The sequence below is a fragment of the Pithys albifrons genome, chromosome Z, assembly GCF_047495875.1.
Source record: "Pithys albifrons albifrons isolate INPA30051 chromosome Z, PitAlb_v1, whole genome shotgun sequence".
Taxonomy (NCBI): Eukaryota; Metazoa; Chordata; class Aves; order Passeriformes; family Thamnophilidae; genus Pithys; species Pithys albifrons.
Window position 1 is genome coordinate 78,695,060 of NC_092497.1, and position 20,931 is coordinate 78,715,990.

Genomic DNA, 20,931 nt, shown 5'->3' on the forward strand with positions numbered 1-20,931 from the left:
TTCTACTTTAGCAGTTGGACTCACTGATATTGAAGGTAATGATTCAATGATTATTTTACTCTAAGGGATATCACATAGATTTTGAAGACAACAGCCAAGGGAAACTATATGGCTTGAGGGCACAGACACTGTTTACTGAATTTCAGAACAAATTTATTATAAAGATTGTCAATAAACACTTTTCCCTAAGGAGAATATTTTAATGATTCATTGTTTGCCTAGGGTGACTCATCTTTTGATTCATCCCAGTTTCAAAAGCAAGCTTTATACCAAACACAGGCCACAGAACAGGAGTAATGATTAATGCAGAAATTACCATGGAAGTTTTTACACTGTCTTATGTACCTTAGACCCTGCCTTTGCTGTATAATGATGTTCCGCTATTCCAGCAATCTGTGTCTGAATTAGACTATCTATCTCTAAATCTAGTTACCCTTATCTGATTCATCTCACCTTTTTCCAGTGCTACAATACCAGATGGGTTTAAGTGAATATTATGTTATCTGATCCAACCTGTAGGTCTGCCTGCTCATCTCTCGTTTCTAAAAACTAAGAGAGTTTTAGTTCTGCAGTAGTTAACTGTTATTCATTAAGTGTTCTCATGAGTAAGAAGCTGTAATAGAATTTATTGCAATGCTATGCTTTCCTTAAAAAAATGTTACACATTGCAATTGAAAAATTCAGCACTGAATTTAAGATATTCTATAGTTATTTTTTCCTCATAAATTTCAAACAATCATTTTTATATTTCACACCTGTACTCTTCCATGATCTAAAGTTAACTAATTATTTTCTGAAGGAAAATATATAAGAAAAATACATAATTTTTCTCTGAGAAATTTTGTTCCAGAGAATAGAACTTGATTGAGGCCCTCCAGGTGTTTGGGAGATACCTCTCAGCAGCTGAATGCTCTGTAAAAGTTATCAAAGTTCAATTTCAATTCTTGAGAAAATCAGGAAACATTCATAGTATATATAAAAAATTGGATTAAAGGTTTGATGCTTACCACTGATAAGTTTTTAGAGTTAAGTGAGAAAGGGATGGAAAAGTTTAAAACATCACAGGAGTCAATCACATACTGCTTGAGTATATTGACAAGGAAATCTAATGAATTTCTTAGGAATTCTAAAACACATGACTTCTAATTTCAGTTATTTAATCCACACAGCCTTTTTTTTTCCTTTTGAAAATATAAAATGAATTAATAACTGTGGCCATTGCAGTCATAGTTCAGTTTGCTTTACCAGCTGTGGATTTACAATCCATTAATATGAAATTTCTTAAAATAAAAGTACAGTTGCTACTACTGTGGATGAAAGTTTCTTGTAATTGCAAGTAAAGTAAAAAAAATTGGCAAGAAATCCCTTTTGGAAATTATTTTTTATATTATATCTCATTAAGTAATAGACAGACTGTGCTCTGTATGTTAGTATGTTTCCATAGAATAAAGACGAACAGCAGAAACAATATGTATCATACCAGACAAGTGTACTTTTTCTCTCCACTGTATGGTCATTATGGTCAAAAATATTTTAATATTTTTTATGTTAGAACTTTATCTGTGCTTTCTCAGCAAATACCATATTACTGTAAAATGATTAACATTAAAACCATTAAACAGACTAAAAATATTTATGGTATATAAGGAATTTTTTACATTTTCCCGACAAAATCAAGAAAGTTATATCAATTTATCAAAGAACTTGCAAATAACACTCTGGATTTCCAAATACAGCATTCCAAAGTAGTGTATTAGTAAGTGTTAGGCTGCATTCTGAGCTGGTACATGTGTAATAAATGCCCGAACTGAAATATCTGGAAAAATAAAATGGAAGCAAAAACGATTGTATTGTTATGTTTCAACTGCTATAGCTATAAAGTTGGAAGGCAGCAGCACTGTAGCGCCAGAGCTCAAGGAATATAGCTTTGGCCTAGCTGTAAGAAAATGTTTTTTCTTTCTTTTCACAAAAGATACAGAGAAATCCAGTGGTTTCTCCTCCTGTATCCTTTGTCTGTTTACTGCTGTTAGGGAAGAGAGATTGCAAACTGTCATTACAAGGGCTTTGAGTAACTGTGAACAAAACCACAATATAATAGGTAAAAAAAAATCTTCATTCTGAAGTCAAGCAAAATATTGTTTTTACCAATTTAAACCATAATTCTTGCACAATTTTCTTACCAGTTATGCAAAACTTGTGTTCAAACTTGATAGCTACTCATGCTCATAAATTTGTCAAGTTTAACAGAATATTTTAATTCTTAATAGATAAAAATCTTATCCATTGAATTGCCTCAAGAATCAATGTTAAAGTTTTCTTAACCAGCAAATCTTGCCTACGATTTCCAGCATGTCAACTGAAATGCTATAATTAGATGTTTAAAATAAAAGTCTAACAACTAGTTCAATATTTCATTTTTGAAATAATTTGCAGAGGATCTCCAGGTAGAACATGACAGCTAAATAAAACGAATAGCTTACTTGGAAGAATCTTCTCTATTTGTTTTTGAACAGCTGTAAAAGTTTAATTAGTAGTTAACGAAGTAAAAAATAAATTTCTTAATACTTGTCTTGGGTTGAGCTGGCAAAATGAAACTGCCTAATACAGAGTCAGAGAGACTCCCTCCCCCTGCCAAGAAAAGGGAGAAAGGAAAAAACCTGGAAACTCAGAACAGGTTTAAACCTAAACTAATTATATATATTTATACAGAAAAGAGAAAATTAAAAGAAAACTACAATATAATACACTTACACAAGTTAGATATAACAAAAAATAACTTCCCACTTCCCAGCAAACACAAATCCCACCATTCTAACTACAAATCACTTTGGAGAACTCAGTTCTCCAGAGACAGACTCAGGCAGAAACAAAGACTAAGAATAAACATTTTACTTCTGTAAGATAACATGGTGGTGAGCTGGTGCTGGGCCTGGGCCTCCAGTCCCTCCTGGGATGGCACAGTGCATCCTCCTGGGATAACAGCCATGAAGGAACTGACCAAGCCACTCCCACACCAGCTCCTACACTTTGAGATGAAGTTAGAATATGATATGGAATACTATTGGCTAGAAGAAGTCAGCTGTCACCTAGCTCAGCCCAGCTCATATCAGCCAACAGTCCCAGGCATACCCTGAAATCCAAAGCCTGAATTTAGGTCCACAACTAGCCAAACCCATAACAAAACTTTTACCAGTTTTTGAGTTTGGTTGGTTTTGTGGTTTTGTTTGGGGATTTGGGGTTTTTTTTAGTAACTTTGCTCTGCTTTTTCACATAAATTGCTTATAACAAGGCTTTTCTTAACTGAAACTGTCTACTTTTTTTAGATGCCTTTGAAAGTTATGTATAGCCAAGAAGACATTTCTAGATGACCATACAATAATTTGAAAGATATAATAATACAGAAATATTCAGATATGCGAGTATTCATAAAATTTTTGGTATGCAGGTGGGCCTAGGAACAACTGTTTATTCTTGCAAGTGTTCAGAGAAGACTGAAAATGAACAGATAATACTCAATTGCTGATATTCCTCTTCTTTTTTACCTATCATCACAACTAACTCTTGTTTATAAAAATTCACAACTTACAGTAAATTTTGAGATGATACTGACAAATGACTCAATATTACCATCTAATAAAGCAGAAATCAAACCAGAACTACATGTAATTAAAAGTATCTTGTTCTGTTTTGAGCTTTTTTCCTGAAGTCTTAGTCTGTATAAGTGTAATTTGGTTTTTGAATTTGTAAAAGTATATTATTTATTGCTTCTAATTTCTAATGCATTAATTATATTAATTTCCTCCAGATTCCACAACAGATATCATAAAAAATTATAATGTAAAATATGACAGAGTATGTAACATAAAAACTCCAAATATGCATCATCATGTTGAAGTAAGTAGATATTTAAAACATACAATTTCTGTTAAATAGACATATATTTTAACTTCATGACTTGCTGTATTTACTGGAGTTATTTTTACTCAGAGAAATTAAATACTTTATATCATAAAAAAATGAATGAATCCTCTCATAAGGCAAAGATAGATTGGCATGGAAAAAAACATGAAAGGTTTCTTGGAAACCTCTTTCTCAGAGTAATTGAAAAGAGAAGTCCCTGAAAACAGGTCTAGATTTTATATTTTTCACTTATCTACCTGTAATCCATAACAATGTTCCAGAGATGGAGAGTCATTGTAGACTGCAGAGCATTTAATATAGATGCTTTGGCACTTCCTGTTTACTGACAGATGATAATTAATTGAATTTAGGCCAGATTTTCAAGTACATTATTGTTCAAACTTAAGATATTATTTCACTCTGAATTCTTGTGCTGGTTTGAAGGTGAACCAGCAGGGGAAATGAACTCACCACGAGAGAGATTATAAGTCAGACCTAAAATTTAATAATAATATTACAATAACAACACTGACACACAAGGGAAATTGCTTTCAACTCCCAAAACCCCAGCAGTATAACCCAGTGTCCTGGGGCACAAACCCAAGGGGGTTTGTTTGCCCTTGTGCTGAGACCCCTGTGGTTCCCCCAAGTCCAGAGCAAAAGGAAAAGAAAAACCTGTTGGTGCAGGCGAGGGCTGTGGTCTGGGCGAGAGCGGTGATCTCCTCCTGTTGAGGTCCTGCTGCTGCTCTGGATCCGACGAGAAGTTCCTGAGGTCGTCTTACCCACCACTTATGTACCCTCAGGGAGCACCCAGTCCCTCCCCCTGGGCGGGGACTCACACAATGGGTGATTAACTCTGGGAGCCAGGGGGTGTTGAACTGTTGATGGCCCATTGGCAGCTCCACCCCCCTCAGGCTGGGTGTGAAGGTGATAATGGCTCCCTGGGCAGCTGCTGCTAATGGCCCATTGACCTTGGGGAATGAATAGAGGGGGTAGAATACACAGCTTTGATCACCCCCACACAGGGTTAGCTGGTCCCTCCTGCTGAACTAGGACAATTCTTCATCCTGAATTCTAATGCAAATAATATTCTGTCCCACTTACTCACTGTGTATTGATACTTCATCTTGATGAAGAGGCTCAGGTTTTGTCATACCTGTGCATACATTTTGCCATAGAAAATTAAAAGAAGCCAGTGGAGGAAAGAAAACAAAGTATAAGGGAAAAATAGGAAAAGTATGGGGTTTTTTAATACTCTAACAAAACAAGGATAGCAGGGTAGCTTGAAAAAAAATTACATAAGATTTTCCATTATAAATATATTAAATACTTGTCTGTTTTTCCTGATATGATAATCTTCAAGCTTTAAGCACTTAAATGTTTCTTAAATCAAACTAGCTTACCATTTGATTGATAATATGTTCAGAAGAATATGTATCTTAATTAGAGTGGCTATATTGGCCAAATAGATACCCAGAAGTGAATCATGAAAGGTATCAATAATTGTTCAAATTTAAAAAGCAACTTTGCTTTTTCTCTTGCTCCATTTCTTTTTTCTTCTTACTTTAATATACTGAATACATGGTAAAAGGTTAGAGTCTCTTTTTTCTTTGTTTTTCTTTTTTTTTTTAACAACTAAATAAAACAAAGACTTATTTAAATAAATAGTTTTTTAAAATTTTAAGAGAACTGGCAAACTGGCAGAATAATGATCACAGAAGCAAAATTTCAAGGTGGAAAGGGAAAAAGTCACACAACAGACCATTAAGTCTTGTTTTCAGAGAGGAACAGCATAAGTCAAGATAGTAACAACTATATCTGTTCAGATTAGAAAGACCAACAAAAATGCAAGACAAGGAGATTGGTCCTATAATCCAGATAGATCCACTAAATTATTTTTACCTTCCACAGGGTAGAAATTATGAAATAAAACATGACAGATAACAAACTGTGCCTGTCTAGAAACAGAACTGTCCATGTAATGACTGGTAGATATTATCCATTAGGATTTACTTCCAAATTACCAAATATCAGCAAGGTCTTCCTACAGTCATATAAAATCTGGACATCTTACCAAGATTGCCCATTGTGTATGTTCATTTTTAGCTGGCCAAACAGTTTAATAGAAAACCATATTATAAGAGGATGATAAGAAAGGATATTTCTGAAATCTCTAAAATATTTTACCTACAGCACTTAAAATAGCTGTTCAGTAGTCTAATGGCATCTCCATTGATCTGTAACGAAGAAACCAGTCAGGTGAATAATAACTTCATCTGCTGCAAGATTTTCTTAACATCTTCATTTATTGCATGAATGCATCTTTTTATTAAGTTCTCATATTTTTTCCTCTCACAAAGCAGTTAATACTGTATCACCTCTTAAGTTATCATTTCTAGGACTAACTCCACTTAATTCTTATCATAGACAGATGTATTTCAACAATGATTCTCTCAAAAAATTTACAACCTCATGTATATGCCATAATCATCACAGGTGTGCAAAAAAGCTCCGTGTTCCTTTCTGAGTAAAAATAAGGAAGGAAAGAAAGAAAGAGAGAGAGAGAGAGGAAGAAAGGAAGAGAGAGAGAGAGAGAGGAAGGAAGGAAGGAAGAGAGAGAGAGAGAGAGAGAGGAAGAAAGGAGGAGAGAGAAAGAGAGAGGGAGAGGGAGAGAGGAAGAGAGAGGGAGAGGGAGAGAGGAAGAGAGAGGGAGAGGGAGAGAGGAAGAGAGAGGGAGAGAGGGAGAGGGAGAGAGAGGGAGAGAGAGAGAGAGAGAGAGGGAGGAAGGAAGGAAGAGAGAGGGAGGGAGGAAGGAAGAGAGAGGGAGGGAGGAAGGAAGGAAGGAAGGAAGAGAGAGGGAGGAAGGAAGGAAGGAAGAGAGAGGGAGGAAGGAAGGAAGGAAGGAAGAGAGAGGGAGGAAGGAAGGAAGGAAGAGAGAGGGAGGAAGGAAGGAAGGAAGAGAGAGGGAGGAAGGAAGGAAGGAAGAGAGAGGGAGGAAGGAAGGAAGGAAGAGAGAGGGAGGAAGGAAGGAAGGAAGGAAGAGAGAGGGAGGAAGGAAGGAAGGAAGAGAGAGGGAGGAAGGAAGGAAGGAAGGAAGGAAGAGAGAGGGAGGAAGGAAGGAAGGAAGAGAGAGGGAGGAAGGAAGGAAGGAAGAGAGAGGGAGGAAGGAAGGAAGGAAGAGAGAGGGAGGAAGGAAGGAAGGAAGAGAGAGGGAGGAAGGAAGGAAGGAAGAGAGAGGGAGGAAGGAAGGAAGGAAGGAAGAGAGAGGGAGGAAGGAAGGAAGGAAGAGGGAGGGAGGAAGGAAGGAAGGGAGAGGGAGGGAGGAAGGAAGGAAGGGAGAGGGAGGGAGGAAGGGAGAGGGAGGGAGGGAGGAAGGGAGAGGGAGGGAGGGAGGAAGGGAGAGGGAGGGAGGGAGGAAGGGAGAGGGAGGAAGGAAGGGAGAGGGAGGAAGGAAGGGAGAGGGAGGGAGGAAGGGAGAGGGAGGGAGGAAGGAAGAGGGAGGGAGGAAGGAAGAGGGAGGGAGGAAGGAAGAGGGAGGGAGGAAGGAAGAGAGAGGGAGGGAGGAAAAGAGAGGGAGGGAGGAAGGGAGGAAGGGAGGAAGGGAGAGGGAGGGAGGGAGGGAGGGAGGGAGGGAGAGGGAGGGAAGGAGGGAGGGAGGGAGGAAGGAAGGAAGAGAGAGGGAGGGAGGGAGGGAGGAAGGAAGAGAGAGGGAGGGAGGGAGGAAGGAAGGAAGAGAGAGGGAGGGAGGGAGGAAGGAAGGAAGAGAGAGGGAGGGAGGGAGGAAGGGAGGAAGAGAGAGGGAGGGAGGGAGGAAGGAAGGAAGAGAGAGGGAGGGAGGGAGGAAGGGAGGAAGGGAGAGGGAGGGAGGGAGGGAGGGAGGAAGGAAGAGAGAGGGAGGGAGGAAGGGAGGAAGGGAGAGGGAGGGAGGGAGGGAGGGAGAGGGAGGGAAGGAGGGAGGGAGGGAGGAAGGAAGGAAGAGAGAGGGAGGGAGGGAGGAAGGAAGGAAGAGAGAGGGAGGGAGGGAGGAAGGAAGGAAGAGAGAGGGAGGAAGGAAGGAAGGAAGGAAGGAAGGAAGGAAGGAAGGAAGGAAGGAAGGAAGGAAGGAAGGAAGGAAGGAAGGAAGGAAGGAAGGAAGGAAGGAAGGAAGGAAGGAAGGAAGGAAGGAAGGAAGGAAGGAAGGAAGGAAGGAAGGAAGGAAGGAAGGAAGGGAGGAAGGGAGGGAGGAAGGGAGGAAGGGAGGAAGGGAGGGAGGAAGGGAGGAAGGAAGGGAGGGAGGAAGGGAGGGAGGAAGGGAGGGAGGAAGGGAGGGAGGAAGGGAGGGAGGGAGGGAGGAAGGGAGGGAGGGAGGGAGGAAGGAAGGAAGGGAGGAAGGAAGGAAGGAAGGAAGGGAGGAAGAGAGGAAGGGAGGAAGAGAGGAAGGAAGGAAGAGAGGAAGGAAGGAAGAGAGGAAGGAAGGAAGAGAGGAAGGAAGGAAGAGAGGAAGGAAGGAAGAGAGGAAGGAAGGAAGAGAGGAAGGAAGGAAGAGAGAGGGAGGGAGGGAGGGAGGAAGGAAGAGAGAGGGAGGGAGGGAGGAGGAAGGAAGGGAGAGGGAGGGAGGAAGGGAGAGGGAGGAAGGAAGGGAGAGGGAGGGAGGAAGGAAGAGAGAGGGAGGGAGGAAGGAAGAGAGAGGGAGGGAGGAAGGAAGAGAGAGGGAGGGAGGAAGGAAGAGAGAGGGAGGGAGGGAGGGAGGGAGGGAGGGAGGGAGGGAGGAAGGAAGGGAGAGGGAGGGAGGGAGGGAGGGAGGAAGGAAGGGAGAGGGAGGGAGGGAGGGAGGGAGGGAGGGAGGGAGGAAGGAAGGAGAGGGAGGGAGGGAGGAAGGAAGGAAGAGAGAGGGAGGGAGGGAGGGAGGAAGGAAGAGAGAGGGAGGGAGGGAGGAAGGAAGGAAGAGAGAGGGAGGGAGGGAGGAAGGAAGGAAGAGAGAGGGAGGGAGGGAGGAAGGAAGGAAGAGAGAGGGAGGGAGGGAGGAAGGAAGGAAGAGAGAGGAAGGGAGGGAGGAAGAGAGAGGAAGGAAGGAAGGAAGGAAGGAAGGAAGGAAGGAAGGAAGGAAGGAAGGAAGGAAGGAAGGAAGGAAGGAAGGAAGGAAGGAAGGAAGGAAGGAAGGAAGGAAGGAAGGAAGGAAGGAAGGAAGGAAGGAAGGAAGGAAGGAAGGAAGGAAGGAAGGAAGGAAGGAAGGAAGGAAGGAAGGAAGGAAGGAAGGAAGGAAGGAAGGAAGGAAGGAAGGAAGGGAGGGAGAGGAGGGAGGGAGGAAGGAAGGGAGAGGGAGGGAGGAAGGAAGGGAGAGGGAGGGAGGGAGGGAGGAAGGAAGGGAGAGGGAGGGAGGGAGGGAGGAAGGAAGGGAGAGAGGGGGAGGGAGGGAGGAAGGGAGAGAGGGAGGAAGGAAGGAAGGAAGGAAGGAAGGAAGGAAGGAAGGAAGGAAGGAAGGAAGGAAGGAAGGAAGGAAGGAAGGAAGGAAGGAAGGAAGGAAGGAAGGAAGGAAGGAAGGAAGGAAGGAAGGAAGGAAGGAAGGAAGGAAGGAAGGAAGGAAGGAAGGAAGGAAGGAAGGAAGGAAGGAAGGAAGGAAGGAAGGAAGGAAGGAAGGAAGGAAGGAAGGAAGGAAGGAAGGAAGGAAGGGAAAGAAAAGAGAAAAAGAGAAAAAAAGAAGAAAGAGGCTACATTTCAAATTCAAGGTTTGATGAATGCAATGCATTAAAATTATGTTAACAAAGCCTAACTTTTCAAAGAATTATATAATGGTAAAGCAGAGAAATGTTGAATTACATCTTTCTCATTAGACTGTTTTATTTTAGAAACACCTGCCTTCTACAACCATGGCAGGAAAACAAAACAACAATGAAAGGGAAATCAAAACAACAATGAAAGGGAAAACTAATTTTTAGTCCATACATTTTAATGCTTCTCAGTAGTCATTGAAGCTCCAGGGCACACACTACCAATGTGACAAAGGAAGCAATCCAGAATCATTGAAGTTTTTTAAATATCCAACCCTGTTTCCATCAGACAACATATTTTTGAATAATATATATATGATTAAATTTTTTTTAAAAAGCAATTTTCCAGTCAGATTTCAGAGTATCTGTCTTTCATTATTTCATCTCTCCGTTTTGACTCAAGAACACCTTCATCTTTAAACAAAAGAGCCAACAATTTTTTCCCCTTTTTTACCTTCTTTAGGAAGTGGAAGAATCAAACCACAACAGTAAACAAAATTCTTGAAGGACAGGAAATTTCATTTCAGCTGTCAACTAAACACAATCATATCACATTGTATAAGACTTGTATTTGACAAAAGTAAGCAACATCTCACTGAGTTTCATGTTAACTGCCCATGCATTTCTAGGGATTGATGGGTTAAATCTTAAGAATGTACATTAATCTAAGCTATTGGAAGGAAGTCTGACAGTGCTTTTTGAATGAAGGAATGATGCTATGATCATAATAGCTTTTGAAGTAACAACTTTATGACATAAATTTTGCTTTAAACTTTGTGGTAATCTATTTTTAACGGTTTTAATTTATATACAATTCTGCATTTCATATATAGCAAGGAAGATTTAGGTTTAAAATTATATTGGTAGAGAAAAGAATTTGCTTGTCAATTAATTTGTACTTGGTACATTATATTACCTTTATGTGCATTCAAAATTCAGTTTTATAGGGTTAAGTTTACATTTCTGAAGTCAATTTAACTTTTCCAATTGCAATTTGCTGCAATATTTTTTCAATGTTCAAAAGCAGTTGATATCTTTGTCATCCTTCGGTGACAATTGCAAAGTCCCACTCTAAAAGGAAGAATCAAATGTTGTTTCTTTACTTACATTTGCTGCTGTATCTTCAAAAGTCCTCTTAGCCATCTGATGATCACTTTTTATTTAATGATGATGTAGACAGAATATCAAACAAAGGATGCTATTTTTATTAAAGTGTGTCCTAGTTCAGCAGGAGGGACCAGCTAACCCTGTGTGGGGGTGATCAAAGCTGTGTATTCTACCCCCTCTATTCATTCCCCAAGGCCAATGGGCCATTAGCAGCAGCTGCCCAGGGAGCCATTATCACCTTCACACCCAGCCTGAGGGGGGCGGAGCTGCTAATGGGCCATCAACAGTTCAGCACCCCCTGGCTCCCAGAGTTAATCACCCATTGTGTGAGTCCCCGCCCAGGGGGAGGGACTGAGAGCTCCCTGAGGGTACATAAGTGGTGGGTAAGAAGACTTTAGTAACTTCTCGTCGGATCCAGAGCAGCAGCAGGACCTTGACAGGAGGAGATCACCGCTCTCACCCAGACCACAGCCCTCGCCTGCACCAACAGGTTTTTCTTTTCCTTTTGCTCTGGACTTGGGGGAACCACAGGGGTCTCAGCACAAGGGCAAACAAACCCCCTTGGGTTTGTGCCCCAGGACACTGGGTTATACTGCTGGGGTTTTGTGAGTTGAAAGCAATTTCCCTTTTGTGTCAGTGTTGTTATTGTAATATTATTATTAAATTTTAGGTCTGACTTATAATCTCTCTCTCTCGTGGTGAGTTCATTTCCCCTGCTGGTTCACCTTTAAACCAGCACAAAGTGTAACTTAATTTCTGAATTCTCTTTATTGACTTCATAAGTTATCTCAAGTTTTTCCAAATCCTTTACTATTTCATTTTTAACTTCCCATGTCCTTTTGTTCTTTGCTTTTGCTATTGATACAGTGGGATAATACTTAAGCTTTGTGAACAAAAGCACTTTTTCATCCTGTAGCTAACAGAACAACACACATCAGAACCAGGAATTTTGATAAAAGCGATTTCTTAACATATAACATAGGAAGAATTGTAGATTTAACATTATGTGATTAGCACAACAGTCTTTCACATCACTCTCTTTACTATGCTATTCATCTGGTTAGCTTCTAGCAACACTTTTAAATAAAATTTCAAGTGTTGAAAAGCCTTCTTAACCATATGTGCTATTGCAGGTTACATGAATGCAGATAGAATAAAGATAGATAAATATTAAGATACTTTTGACTAAGCATTCTATTTTATGATTGTATTGTATATGTATTTGTATGAGCATTGGACTTTAGGAGTTTTTGCTTCTTATTCTTTTAGTATTGATTTGGATTTTTAACCATTGTTGCCATGTCTCCCCCTGTTTCTGCTTCAATTCTAGGTCTTTCTGGTATATTCTCTTTCCTTTTTTTAAACTCTTACATATTTTTAAAGTGTAGATCATTTATACCACAGTCTTGGTTTCCCAAACTTCTCGCTGTCTAAAAATGGAATTAGAAATCAATAAAATCCTATTTCCTTAATAATGTATGTATATATTTTTATAGAAAGGTTGTGATCATATGGTGGTTTTACCTTGCAATCGACTTATACCTCTTCTGCCCCTTCTAGCTACAATACTTTGCATTCACACTTTGGGATTTTCATGTTGTTAAGTGAGGGTACTTAAATCACCAGTTCTTCTTTCATCTCTGCAATTTCATTGTTGTGATGATCTGCAAAATATGAATGGAGTCAGTAAATGCTGCACAATTTTTGTCTACCATATTTTAAATCAAAAGTACCTTTCTAGAAGTTTGTGAGAGATGTTGCTGGACACAAAATTAACAACTAGACAATAAACTGGCATTTTCTATGAAAAAATGAGCCAGGACTAACAGAACAGGTGCTTTCAAATCACAGTAAATTATCATCTTTACATTTCCTATAAAAGCATTTTCAGTAGTCCGTGTACCTTTCTGAAATTAGAGACTGTGAGGCTGCAGTAGACCATATGTTGTATCAAAGTCTAAGAAATCAATTGGATACTGTGTCTACATTTGAAAGGGTTATCAGATGAAGGTTAACTTAAATTGTTACTAGATAAAGCCAAATTCTATTTTATTCTATTTGGGTTATTGGGGGTGTTTGGTGTGTGATTTTGGTTTATGTGTCATTTGTTTGTTTGTGGTTTGGACTTTCTTATTTGTTTTGGGTTCATTTTTTGGTTTTTGTTTTTAATTTCAATTACAGTTTGAAAATTATGTTCTTGCTCTATCAATTTCTCTCTTTAATGGATTTGGGGACAATATCTTGACAGGAACGGGTGAATCCTGCAGAAACTACAAACTAAGAAAGCCAATCAAGATTAACTGTCCATTCTAAATTAAGATTAAGGCAAACTTAGCAGTTTAATAGATGAGCATTGATGAGTGGACATAACCTTCAGCTCAGCTGCAGCACCATATATGAATTATTTTCGTTCAAGATAATTACACACATAAAAAATATACACCTTCATAAAGATCCCACATATACCTTCTTTGAAGTTTCTCTTTTTTTTTCCCAACTAGGAAATTTTTCTCAGATTAAAATAAAAGAATAAGCAGATTTTGTGTTTGTGCCATGTTTCTAGGAATAAGATGAGCTCAGTCGTTCAGCTCTTTGTCTTTTCTTGACAGCAAATTGTAAGGTATGTGGAGTTTTGTTGCTAGATGATATGAAAAATATTCTTTATAGTTTATGAACACTAAGAACCACAAAACCCCCAAAAAAGTACAACCAAAAAAATTAGGATCGGACATTGTAGGTCATCATATATTGGCCAGCAGTTCCTGTATTATTTTTTGTTACAGTGTTTCATAGATACATAAATGTCAAGGATATTTTCACAAAGAAAGAATTACAAATATACAAATAACAGATGCTATTAAAATTATCATTTACTATTGTATGGTAGAGTTGAACACATGCAGTGGGTTTTTCCAAGCATAGACAGAAAAGATCACAATGATAGGAAGGCACCACTGGGAATAATACCTGTCTCTACAAAATGCATCATATTTATGCTAAACTAGCGAGACATGAGTAGAAGTTACAGGGCTGTGGGGTGAATGTGATTGATGTTTCTCTTATAAGTATAAACAGGACAAAGTTGTTGCTTTCTTAATGTGCCTAATCCATCACTCAACAAAAGAAAAAAGAGGTAGCACCTGGCAAAAGGGATAGCATGGATTTAGTGAGTCCAAGAAGGCATTTGTTCTTGGACCAGCAGAGAGATATACTTTCACTATTTTGAGTCTCAGAAGCAGGTATGATCCTACAACACTTGATTCCTAACCCTAATTTTCCCTACATTTTTTTCTTTTTTCCTCCTCAAGTTTCAAAGTACTTATTTTCCTTGCTGTAACCCTGATTATTTTGCATTTAAATTTTGTTTTAAAAGTTCAGTATTTTGAAAATGCTTTGGAAACCAACATCTGATTTGATTCAGGGTTTGTTTTTTTATTTTAAATCTTTTTTTTTTTTTAAAGGAGGAATATTAATAATTCACTAGGATTTTTCTTTTTGAATGAGCCTTTATTTTTCTACATTTTAATTTATACATTTCTCTATGTTTTACTATTGCTAATTTTGAATTTCATTTTATTGTGTTTTTCAGTTCCCTCTGATAGACTCATGCTGTAACAGATCAATAAATTCTTAAAATGGAGTAAGGCTCAGAGGAGATGGGCAAGGGGGCAGGTCAGGGAACAATGTAGAATGTGATGCATCATAACAGTTGCAAAGCTCAACTTGGTCTCAGAGGGAACATTGACCACACAAAGATCTTTGTTTTAATTAAACAACTATCAACCGGTGGTGTAAATGTTTGTCCCTGAGTGCATTAAAACAGTGTGAATGACTCCCTGACCTCAGCAAAAGAATTTTAAGAGGGCAACAGGCTTGAGCTGGCATCAGCCCTGCTATTCCTTCCCATTAATGGGAGATGCTAAACATCATGGGAGAGAACATTGGTGTTACAGTTGAACTGTATATTGCAACTGCTGCATTTTGCCATAACTTACATTTGGTTTGAGATTTAAGTATATTTTTAATCACTCTACTGATTCAGAAATCCTGTGTGACATCAACTGTCTTCAAAATGTCCCACTGTGCTCTGCACTGGGGCAGTCTTACCTTGAATATCATGTGCAGTTTTGGGCATTGCAATATACAAAAGATATTAGGCTCTCAGAGAGCATTCAAAGGAGGGCAGTGAAGATGTTGAAGGGCCTTGAGGGGAAGCCATATGAGGAGTGGCTGGGCTCATGTGGTCTGCTCTGCCTGGAGAAGAGGAGACTGAGGGGAGACCTCACCCGCAGTCTGCAATTTCCTCCTCATGAGGAGATGAGGGGCAGGCACTGATCTTTTCCCTGTGGTGACTAGTGACAGAAACTGAGGGAATGGCATGAAGTTGTGTCAGGGGAGATTTGGATTGGATATTAGAGGTTCTTTACCCATGTAGTAGGTTGACCTTGGCTGGATATCAAGTACCCACCCAGTCACTCATCACTTTTCTTCCCAGACAGAAAAGAGGAGAGAGAATAAGATGGAAAATGACTTGTGGGCTAGGACAACTCAACATATTCTGCGATTCTTTGAAATAGCTAAATTTGATATTAAACATTATACCCTCCATGTGTGGAATGTCTAAAGAACATTGTCAGAAACCACTGGACTCTGAGACATATCACATGCACTCAGACAGTTGATTATTTTTATGGCACAATACTGCATTTTCTAACAGTTTGGAACAGTTTCGTGAAGGACCATACAGTTTTTAGGAGAGATAGAGTAGAGACGTAGGGCGGTGGAGTTGCCCTCTATGTGAGGCAATACTTGGAATGTATTTTGCTCTGTCTCAGCGTAGATAATGAGCAAGTAGGTGCTTATGGGTTAGGATAGAGGGGCAGACTAGTGAGGTGGACATTATTGTGGGTGTTGGCTACAGATCACATGACCAAGGGAGAAAGTGGATGAGGACTTCTACAGGCAGCTTGAAGCAGCCTCAAATTCAGAGGAATTTGTTCTTGTGGAGGACATAAACTACTAAGACGTTTGCTGGAGAGGCAACATGGAGAAGTACTAGCAGTCCATGAGGTCCCCAGAAAGCATGGATGATCCCTTGCTGAGACAGGTGATGAAGGATCCAGCAAGAAATGGCGTGGTCCCAGATTTTATACTAAGAAACAGTGAAAGACTTTTATGGGATGTGAGACTGGGGGTGTGAGATTGGGGACAGCCCTGGCTGTAGTGACTGTGAGGTTGTGGAGTACAATATGGGGCAAGAAGGAAGCAGGGTAGCAAGTAAGATGGTAAGCATGGACTTCAGGAGAGCTAACTTTAGCCTCTTCAGGGATGTTTTTGTAAGAATTCCATGGGAACAGATCCTTCAGGGAAAAGGAGTTCAAAGAGCCAATTGATATTCAAGGATCACTTCCTCCAGGTCAAGAAGGATGCATACCCATGAGAAAAGAGGGCAAAAGACCTGCATGGATGAATATAGAAGTCCTGTCATTATGCAGGTACAAGCAGGAAATACCTGGGAGATGGAAGCTTGGTCAGGCCACTTGGAATTAAAATGCATAGATTTTTAGAGTAAGTAAAAATGAAACAAGGAAGACCAAGGCCCAGGTAGAATTAAATCTGGCCAAGATATCAAGGGCAAGAAAGGCATCAATAACTCAAGGAAAACAAAGGATAGTGTGGGTTGGTTACTAGATGAAGGGGGAACTCTGGTAACAGAGGATGCAGAGAAGTCAGTTACCAAATGCCTTCTTTGCATTGATCTTCACTGACAAGACCAGCCCTCAGAAATCTCTCACTGAGGAGACCAGTGAGAGATAAAGGAATGTTGGAAAGAACTTTTCTTTGGTCGAAGAGGACTGGGCTGGAGAACACCTAGGAAAACTTGGTATCCACAAGTCCACAGATCCTGATAGGATGCATCTCCATGTGCTGAGAGAGCTGGCCGACACCATAGCTAGGTTGCTTGTAATCATCTTTGAAAGGTTGTGTCTATCATGAGAGGTATGTGAGGACTGGAAGAAAGCAAATGTCATCCTGGTCTTCAAAAGGGCAAAAAGGAGGAATTAGGGAACTATGAGCCAGTCAGCCTCACCTCAATCCCTGGAAAGGTGATGAAGTCCCTCATTCTAGAGGCCATCTTTATCCACATGAAAGACAAGAAGATGACAAGGAGTAGTCAGCATGGATTCACTACAGAAAAATCATGCTTGAACAGACTGCCTTCTCTAATGGAACAACTGCCTGGATAGATGGAAGCAGAGCAGTGGATATCCTCTACATCTAATTCAGGAAGGCTTTCAACACTCTCACATCCTCACAGGTAAACTCAGGGAAGTGTGGACTGGATGATTGGGCTGTGATTTGGATTAAGAATTGGCTGAATTGCAGATCCCAGAGGGTTGTAATCAGTAGCACAGGATCTAATTGAAGGCCCATCATTAGTGGTATATCCCAAGTGGGACAGTCCAGTATTCTTTAGCCTACTTATCAATGACTTGAGCAAAAGGGCAGATGGCTCTTCAGCAAATTTGCTGTCAGTACAAAGCTGATAGAACCGGACAATGCCTATCAATATGCAGCTGTCAAGCCCTTCACAAGGGCATCAAAAGGATGGAGGGATGGGCAGAGAGGAAGGTTCTGAAACTCAACGAAGCCAAGTCCAGCATCCTGCACCTGGAGAGGAATAATCCCATACACCAGCACAGGCTGGAGGTTGACATTCTGGAAAGTAGCTCCACAGAGAAGGACTGGAGGGTCTTCATCTCCATGAGCCAACAGTATGCCCCTGTGGCCAAGAAAGACAATAGTGTCCTCGGAAGCATTATGAGCATCGCCAACAGCTCAAGGCCAGTGATCCTGTTTCTCTCCCCTAGAGAAGCTGCATCTAGGGTACATTTTTAGAATATTTGAAATTAAAATAAAAAAAATTCTGAGAATATGTGCAGCTTGAAAGCACAGAAAGTAAATGCACAGTTCTGAAGATCAGAGAGAATGGGGTGGAAATGGCACTTTATTAAATGGTGCTCCACTTTATATAGGTTTGGGAGCGACCATTTGAAAAATAGAGAAGCAATGAGGGTGAGATATTGAACAACCAATGAGGGTTTAAGGATTCAGCTTGGGGGATAAAGGGGACCTTTCTCAAACATTCCATAGGAAAACAGTCAATATAATAGAACAAACTGCAATAACCATCATAAACCCAAAATGGCAATAATAGAACAGTCTCTGGTTCTTCAAACAATAGTCTCTCTTAAGCTGGGGTCATCAGATTCGATGTTCCTCTTCTATGATTCATATCCATCTTTTCCCACATCTCCCCCTTCTTCCATGGCCAAACATACTCGAGAAAAAGAGCAGTTAATCATAATTTGCAGACACAACAAAAAGCAGGGTATACACAATGACTTGCAAAGAAACAGAAATAGGCCAATCAAACCAATCATAACTATTTTCTTAAAACCTGTATCGATGTTTAGAGAACCAAGCCAATTAAAAAATCCATCAACCCCATTATTGTTACTTATTTTTAGTTGATTTACTAGACCTTATAGAGTATCAGTACTCTGAGGGATTGACTTTGAATGATCTGAAAAATTAAGGCAGCAGAGTCTTCAGAGTCCTGGCATCTATGCCCCTGAGCCAGTAGCAAGAAATCTATTGCTGCCCCATCCTGCAGAGTGGCCTTTTCTATCATTTGACTATCTTCTAAAAGGCCCTCTAGGGCTGCACTGGTCACATTGGGGTCTTTGTCTAGCCGGCAGCCCAATTTATTTAACAAAGCTAGGGCATGGGTGGTTCCAATAGCTGGGATGATGGCAACAGCCCAGTCCGAAATACGACTTCAGAGTCACAGTTCTGTGGAAAATCTGGAGGATTAATTTTTATTGAGACTGTTTCCTTTATTGAGACTGGTTTCTTTGGTTAAGACATCTGATTTTCCTTCCAACTTTGAGATCATTCAAGATCTTTAAATGTTATCATTGCAGCTCGTTTGGTTCATTTTCTCGGTTGGGGTGATACGGTTCAGAAGTGGGGTCTTTATGTGATTAAATAGTGATAATTTGCCAAAAGTTCATGGCCCCACTTTTGACAAGCTTGGGATCCCTTTCCATACTCTCTGCCCACAAATCAAAAAGATTTGTTCTGGGAGCTGAACAGGGAATGCACGGGATTTTGTTGAAAGCGATGACTACACCACAGGGACTGATTTTTATAGTAGATCCCTGTGAGATCTACTGAGAAGGGAGATGCACTTTGGGCTCCCTGGGTTAAATAAAAACAAAAGGGTGAAGTCAAAGTTTCCATAATTTTGATTTCTTGTGGATCTCTTTGAAGAGGGATAGAATTATAGCTAGTAGAACTTTTAACCAAGACTATTCTAACATTCATTAGTGGGAAATTGAGTAGAATTTAATTTTGAATATGAGGGAAAATTTTTGGGGTTGCAGGGGTTGACAGGAGGTCTGCTGATCCCCTGACTCCTGAAATGATCAATCTTGAGCATTTTAAAGTGTACCCTTGAAACAGAGAAAGACATGCAGGTGAAGTAACAGACAAGTAAGTTAGAGGATGTAGCCACAATAGAACAGGATATGTGGCACTAGCAGTATGTGCAGACCTTGTAGCCTTCTGATATGTTTGCATCTGTGCTTGAAGGAACTAAATAAACAATTGTGAATAGACTCAATGTTGTATTAAAGATATAAAGACAAAGCTGCAACCCAGAAGGGGGGGCTCTCTCCCAGAATAAAGACTTGCTGCTGGCTGTAAATACTGCTTTGTCTGGGATCTGCTTTTGCTTTCTTGACCATCATGACCCCCAAAAGGGAAACAGGAGCTAAAGGTAACAGACCATTGATTGAGTGATAACAGGATACCAACTAAACACAACTTAAACAGATTTTCAGGGTTTGATGTTGACAGGCATAAAGAATCAGTACCCACAGTCTTTGCCAACATAGTCCAAACATTGGTTCTTGCATCTGTGATCCACGAGGGCAGAGGTGCTGCTGCAATCCATTTTGTTGTTACTATGAAGATGATGACTCTAGCAATAGCTTCACCCAACGTGATGGTATCCATTTCAGCCCTGTTTCTGATAAAATACAAGCACATCCCTTCTCCCAGGTAATCAAGAGGAAGGAACCCTCCCACTTTCCCATAACCATGTCTTTACATAACACTTTAGCCTTTGATACATCTCAATTATTATCCACACCAAAATGTTTCTGAATGGGTGATAAATTTCCTTTGAGTCTATTGAAAAAAATCAAAACATAAAGTGCTTTATTTAATTATTCTTGTGTTGTTAATCCCTAATTTTCCCCTTCTTGTTTTAATAACGTCATTTTTAAAGCTCTTTTGTGTGTCCGTTCAACAATGGCCTGACCTGTGGGGAAGTGAGGTATACCCGTAGCATGTTTAATTCCCCACAGGGTAAAAAAGTCCCTAAGTGTTTGTGACACATATGCTAGGTCATTGTCAGTCTTAATTTGACAAGGCACCCCCATAGCAGCAAAGGCAGTTGATAGATGATGTTTTACATCTCTAGATTTTTCTCCTGCATGTGCTGCTGCTACTATGAGGCCCGAAAAACTGTCAATAGATAAAGGTACGTATTTAAGTTTGCCAAAACACGAATGGTGGCTGACACCCATTTGCCAAATATGTAGAGGTTTCAAACACCTAAGGTTCACTCCTTCTGGTGTTAATGGAGTAACCTGCTGGCAATCAGGGCAGCTATTAATGATTTCTCTAGCCTGATTGTGCATTAATTTAAAATATTTTCTCAGGGTTTTAGTGCCATGATGAAAAAAATGATGGAATATTCTAGCTTGTTCCGTAATGTTGGGTACAATCGCTGTTCCTGCTAACAGATCCACCCTTCTATTGCCCTCTACAAGTGGACCTGGCAATGTTGTATGAGATCTAATGTGAGTTATGAAGAATGTATTATGTCTCTTATTTTCAGTAAAAGGCAACTAAAAAAATCAGACAGCTTCTCACTGTATGTCTTGCAAATACAAATGTTCTGTTCTATTGACAAGTCCTACAGTATAAACTGTACTATGTTCAATGGATCAGAGAGGCCCTTAAACAGTAGACAGTTCCACTATCTATCTGTGAGGACCCCTCTATTCAGTAAATATCTTTCTTCCAGCCATCTTCTTCTTTC